The sequence below is a fragment of the Pogoniulus pusillus genome, chromosome 25 (assembly GCF_015220805.1).
Source record: "Pogoniulus pusillus isolate bPogPus1 chromosome 25, bPogPus1.pri, whole genome shotgun sequence".
Taxonomy (NCBI): domain Eukaryota; kingdom Metazoa; phylum Chordata; class Aves; order Piciformes; family Lybiidae; genus Pogoniulus; species Pogoniulus pusillus.
The window spans coordinates 11597347-11604501 of record NC_087288.1 but is presented as its reverse complement, the minus strand read 5'-3'; positions in this window follow the sequence as shown (position 1 = coordinate 11604501).

The following is a 7155-nucleotide window of genomic DNA, read 5'->3' as shown; positions in this document are numbered from 1 at the left end:
ATCTGGGCAAGAAAACAAAATATATGAAAACTTCTGCCTAGTTCATTTTCATTTTTGACTACTGGATGATGCTTGTTGCTGGACTACAGGGTCTGAGCAGAAACAATTTATGGGCCTAGTTATTAGTGCATTTTTCCCTACTGTGACCATCTTACTGGTCTCAGTGTGTTATGTCTACTTCCTTGGCAGCCGAAGCTCTGAGTTGGACTTGCTATGCAGTGGGTGCCAATAATGCAGCATCCACTCTCAGCTGCTCTGTCTAGCTCCTTGTGGTGAAAATACAGCATGCAGACTTATGAGGAATATGGAATGTACTTAGCAGGTGCTTGAATACTTTGATAGAGCTAGTAGAGTTTTTTTCCATTCTATGAAGATGAGCCAATTCAGGAAGATCTTTCAGTCTTGGCTTCTACTAAATCAAACTTCCCTGGACAAGAAATGCATCAAGCTTGGGCATTGCATAAACTTCTTTGGGTTTGAAGTATTAGGGAAGACTGAAGGCTACTTTTTACCTTTCTTTTTTCTCCCAGCTCCTAGTGCATTTTATCATCAGTTGCAAATAGAAGCAATATTCTATACCTGACCTCTCAGCTGTTCCTAGACCATCAGTGAACACTGCAGTGACCCCAGAGCTAGGTGGCTATGTAGGTCATCCAGGAAGTTTAGAAAAGCCTTCCTGACAAGTACAAGTGTCCAAGTCACTGACCGATGTAATTGCTAATTGCCATGAAAAATCTTCTCTGACTACTGCTAATCAATCTGTAGATGCCACTAGGGAAAGATAATATGAACTTTCTGAGACCTGGATGATAACATAAGCAAAGCCATCAAGGCAAATGGCAGATCATGACAGGTAATGATTTCCTGGGAGGTGAAGCAAATACCTTATATGGCAACAATCCATGTAATTAGCTTGTCCTTTGTGGTTGCAATTAAAACCAGGAGGAAGCATTAGCATTAAAGAAAATTGTATCAGCAGGGAAATACTCATTTGACAGGAAGAATTAACATTTTAGTAAGAATTATAGACTTAGCTTTAGGGCACATCTTAAATATTTCTAGGTAAACTGAAAGCCAGGAAAGTCTTACCATTTTGCCAGTTTTCAGTGGCAAGTGTGATCAAAGAGCTTGCTGGCACACGATGTACTCAGAGACATCTGTCTGCCCTTAATGCAGGCTGAAGCCTCACTCTTATCAAGTGCAAGATCACTTTCTATTGATCTTAATTCAATGTGATGAATGCAGATAAGCAACCAACAGTAAGTCTCTAAATCTCTGTGTAAGATGCAACAAGTAAAATTCTCTACTTTAAATTTCCAACCCATTTAAAATCCCTGGTTTGCACTCGCTGAGCATCACCATTGTTTCCTTTTCACAGCCTATAATCTAATTCTCCTCATTAAAATATTCTAGCTTGCCTCAAACTAGCACAGAAGGTAGAAACATTAACCCTAACTCAGCGTTCTTGGAAGCAAAGGAGATGTTCATGTAATTGTCTTTGCAAAGGCAAGTGTTATGAGTAAGAATTTCAGTTCTGTATCCATTTCACAATCACTTCTTGCTCTGTGAGTTATGATGAAACTTTTTTTTTTGCCAAAATTGGGATGAGAGTCATAATGAACTTTTTATTGAGTCCATCTGTTGTTTTAGGGTCATCTCTTTGCTTCATATTACTTCCAGGTTTTCTCTAATATTAGTCATGTTGGTTTTACTCATCTGCTTGTAAACATTCCCAGTATCTGGACCTGAGCAATCTTGGCTGTTCTTGACAGAAGACACTGGCAGCCAGGGAACAGCCAGAATGTGGGGCTAAGATGCTGAGGAATGAAACAGCTTCTCCAAGACCTTTCTGACACTGATGGCAAGATTTCAAAAAGACAGTACAAAATTTAGGCAGGAATCTTTGCTGTGAGCATCTCTCAGTCAGACTTTAAATATCAATGCTATAACTGCTGACCTTCAACAAATAACTTGAGAATTGTCTTTGAGGTACTTCGGGTGCTGGTAGATAGTTGTTAAATATGAGGCAGCAGTGTGCCCAGATGGCCAGGAGAGCCAATGGCATCCTGGCCTGGGTCAGGAGCAGTGTGGCCAGCAGGACAAGGCAGGTTATTCTGTCCCTGTACTCAGCACTGGTCAGGCCACACCTTGAGTGCTGTGTCCAGTTCTGGGCTCCTCAGTTCAAGAGAGATGTTGAGATACTGGAAGGTGTCCACAGGAGGGCGCCAAAGCTGGTGAGGGGCCTGGAGCACAGCCCTGTGAGGAGAGGCTGAGGGAGCTGGGGGGGTGCAGCCTGCAGAAGAGGAGGCTCAGGGCAGAGCTCATTGCTGTCTGCAACTACCTGAAGAGAGGCTGTAGCCAGGTGGGGTTGGCCTCTTCTACCAGGCAACCAGCAACAGATCAAGGGGACAGAGTCTCAAATTGTGCTGGGGGAGGTCTAGCAGGTCTCTTCCAACTTGGTTGATTCTATGATTCTGTGATTCTCAGTAACATTTTCTTCCATTTCCCTCAAAGCATCTGTGAAGGACAGCATTCCCAAAGATTACCCTGTCATTCCAATAAGGGACTGTCTTACTAAATGCTCCAGTTAAAAGTTGACAAGTCTTTTATGTTTCAGGCCTGTGTGACATTCAGGAGCGTGACTGTGGGTGCTCAGCAGCTCTCTGCCATACATAAGGCAATGATGAACTGAGAGGTCTGCAAACAACTGAGGAAGGTTGCTGAAGTATGCAAAGCTAGGCCAGGTTAGTGCACACACCTAGACACACAGGATAAATGAAGTGCAGGGGGAAGGTTAAGAGAAGGTATCCCTGTTTTCCCAAGTGGGAAAGGCTTTGTCCTTTGATTGTAAATGCAGATGGAATCCTGGCCCTGTGGGAGCCACTGATGCTGTTGTGGCCTGGGTTGCATACCAAGTCCTGCTTTTTGGATTTAGTGTTCCTAAACCACTTGCCCCATGACTCCTCACTTCTACTTTCCCCAGGGATGATTCAGTGGGATAAAGCCACATGAATATAAAACCCATCCAGCAAACCTCTTGAAGACAGACTTTAGACTGAACAGGTGTTTCATTGCTTCCTGAAGGTTGTTATAAAGTGAAACCCTTGTATCCATTCCAAATCACAACTTAAGGAAATCAATTTAGGTACAGAGATACTTGTAGCAATTCTCCCGTGTCCCACAATCAACTGAGGCTGGCAGAAGGAAGCAAGAACTTTGGGATAAGTAGATATGACTAACTACCTATTATTTGCTTATAATTTCTTTTCTCTGTTGCAGTCTTTGTCTTGTTTGTCCATTTCCTTTATATATTTCACACACACTTAGGTCTTTTACCGGAAAAATGAATGATAGTATCATGGAATGGTTTAAGTTGAAAGGGATCTCAAGGATCATCCAGTTCCAACCCCCTGCCATAGGCAGGGACACCTCCCACTAGAACAGGTCACTCAAGGCCTCATCCAACCTGACCTTGAACTCAGCCACAGCCTCCCTGGGCAACCTGTGCCAATGTCTCATCACCCTCACTGCAAAGAACCCTTTCCTATCATCTACTTTGAATCTCCCTTCTGACAGTTTAAACCCATTCCCCCTTGTCCTGTCATTACAAGACCTTGTCAATAGTCCCTCCTCAGCCTTCCTGTAGGCCCCCTTCAAATACTGGAGGGCCACTCCAAGGTCTCCTCGAAGCCTTCTCTTCTCCAGGCTGCAGAGCCCAAACTCTTGTAGCCTGTCCTCCTAGCAGAGCTGCTGCAGCACTCTGAACATCTCTGTGGCCCTCCTCTGGAGTGGCTCCAACAGTTCCATGTCCTTCTTGTGTTGGGTGCTTCAGAACTGCACACAGGACTCCAGGTGGGGTCTGAGGAGAGCAGAGCCAAGGGGCAGAATCCCCTCCCTTGCCCTGCTGCCCACACTGCTCTTGCTGTAGCCCAGCACAGGGTTGCTGTCTGGGCTGCACTCACACTGCAGGCTCCTGTTGAGCTTTACATCAGCCCAGACCCCCAGGTCCTTTTCCTCAGGGCTGCTCTCAGCCATTCCCTACCCAGCCTGGAGTTGTGCTTGGGATTGCACCAACCCAGGTGTACGAACTTACACTTGGCCTTGTTGAATATCATGAGGTTGGCCTGGGCTCACCTTTCCAGCCTGTCCAGGATGGCATAAAAAAAAAGCCCAGAACATGACATTGCTTAATCACTGTACTAGAATCCACTACAACATGGCCATCAGTGTCTTCCCAGGATTTGGGAAAACAGGGATACCTTCTCTTAACAGTTCTCCTGAACTTCATTTGTTGTGTGTGTGCACTAAACCATTAACTCTTGCAGTCACTCAGAAGATTACTGTGTTTGTAATTGTCAAGATTGTGTTCAAGTAACTATTTTGTGCTTCAGTTGTGGTAATTTGACATTTGTCAGACTGAGACTGTCATAGAGAGGTGGGCAGGGAGAAATGGAATGAAATTCAACAAGGGCAAGTGTAGAGTCTTGCACCTGGAAAAGAACAACCCCAGGGATCAGTATAGGCTGGGGACTGACCTGTTGGAGAGCAGTGAAAGGGAAAAAAGGTCCTGGGGAGTCTAGTGGATGGAAGGTTGAACATGAGCCAGCAATGCGCCCTTGTGGCCAAGAAGGCCAATGCCATTGTGGGGTGGATTAGAAAGGCTGTGGGTAGTCATAGAGTCATAGAATGATTTAGGTTGGAAGAGACCTCAAAGATTCTCTAAGAAAGACAGGGAACTGCTTGAAAGAGTCCATTGCAGAGCCACAAAGATTATTAAGGGACTGGAACATCTTCCTTATGAGCAGATACTGAGGGAGCTGGGGCTCTTTAGTTTGGAGTTGAGAGAACTGAGGGGTCACCTCATTAGTGTTCTTAAATATGTGCAGAGTGAGTGCCAGGAGGCTGGAGCCAGTTTCTGCTTGGTGATGCCTAATGCAGGATAAGGGGCAATGGGTGGAAGCTGAGGCATAGGAAGTTCCATGGAATCATGTGGAATTTTTTTTCCCCTGTAAGATAGGGGAGCAGGTTGACAGAGCCCCTGACAGAGCACTGGAACAGGCTGCCCAGGGGAGTTCTGGAGTCTCCCTCTCTGGAGATATTCAAAAGCTGCCTGGACCCATTCCTGTGTGATCTGCTCTAGGTGATCCTGCTCTGGCAGGGGGGGTCGGATTGGATGAGGTTTCAAGGTCCCTTCCAGCCCCTGACATTCTGTGAAATGCAACTACTTGTTTTTACTTCAAAAGCAACAGCCTTGAGAATTTTTAAGAGGGCTAAAGAACTTGCTGATCTCCTGAAACTGGCAAGGGAAGAAGATAGCAGCACAGAAATCAGCATTCTGAATGTAGGTAAATACCTTGGGTATCTGGATAGTCTTTTGATGTAAAGGAGCATTGTATTCTTCTCAGTGTGCTGCTACAGAAGCACTTCTCCAGCAGTAAAACTGAAAAAGTAGGTTTAATTATTAGCTGCTCTGCCACTTTGGCTACTTCAGCAGGCTGCATATGGACTTTGCAGACCACAGCATTTAGGCACTCCCAAAGGCTGTGCAGGCAGTCTTGATAGGAATAGCTGGAGGTGAGCATTCTCCTCTGAAGCCTCTATCTCTCCCAGATAAGCAGCTGCACCAGAGCGAGTTTGAGGAGCTGGTTACAGTGCTGTCACTCCGGTCAGCTTGCTGTGGGAAGGAGGGTCTCCGAGCACACCTGCTATCCCAGTGTCCCAGGGGGATGGATATCTGCAAAGTTCCTTTGCTGGTTGGAGCAGATAATACAGAAATATCTTTGTTGTACAGCAACTCCTCCAAGTTTAGGGTTGGGCACTGAGCTCCAATCTCTGTAGCCACTTGCGCTCTACGCAGGGCAGGGAGCATCAAAGGCTGAGCCTCTGGCTGGGACTCAGCACTCATTGCAACCCCCTTCTCTGCCCATGGCCCTGCATTTTGATCAGACCTGAGAAGGCTTCTCCTAGGCTGAGTGGAATAAAGCATCAACACTCACTTTTTTCCTGTGGTTGGATGAGGCAACATGAAAACTGTTGGGTTTTGGCTGCCAGAGAGGGATGTCCTTAGGCAGGGGCCCACATTATCACCTGGACTGGCACAAACTGGCTGCGTGGCACAGTTACAGCAAGTGAGGGAGTGACTAAGGAGGTCAGGACACTGTAGTATGTGGGGCTGGGATGAATCACCTCAGTACAGAGAAGGCTCAGTTCTGCCGCGTGCCCTGGTAGGAAGTGTTGTGCTGCGTAGCACAGCCAAGCTGCCTCAACTGCTAGGTCAGGCCAGAGGGAATGCCAGGAAAGCATGGCATATGACAGTGGTGAGTTATAGAGATGGAGCACCTCTTCCTCTCTCCTGCATAACACCTCTCAGCCTACGCATTGCCTGCATTACACCATACCAAACACTTCAGAAGGGGCTGGTTCCGTGTTCACCCACACAGTGTCCTGGAGAGCAAGCCACTATATGGTTGCCTCCCATGGAGGACTGTCAGCCCAACCTGTTACAGCTCCTCAGAGAAAACATGTCCTAGGTTCCTCAATTCAAGAGAGATGTTGAGTTGCTGGAACATGTCCAGAGAAGGGCAACAAAGCTGTTGAGTGGCCTGGTGCACAGCTCTGTGAGGAGAGGCTGAGGGAGCTGGGGGTGTGCAGCCTGCAGAAGAGGAGGCTCAGGGCAGACCTCATTGCTGTCTACAACTACCTGAAGGGAGGCTGTAGCCAGGTGGGGTTGGTCTCTTCTGCCAGGCAACCAGCGACAGGACAAGGGGACAGGTCTAGGCTGGATGTTAGGAGGAAGTTGTTGGCAGAGAGTGATTGGCATTGGAATGGGCTGCCCAGGAAGGTGGTGGAGTTGCCATCCCTGGAGGTGTTCAAGAAAAGCCTGGATGAGGCACTTGGTGCCATAGTGTAGTTGATTGGCTAGGGCTGGGTGCTAGGTTGGACTGGATGAGCTTGGAGGCCTCTTCTAACCTTACTGATTCTATGATTCTGTGACTACCCAAATACTATAAGTTGCCTTTCTGTGTGTTTACAGGCTACAACCAAGTCTACAGGAACCTGAAATATCATGTGGAAAACAGTTTTCCCAGTTAGCATTAGACATAAAAGTGTTTGCTATCATTAATAAGCACTGAAGGCCAGCTTGTGTCTCTCTGT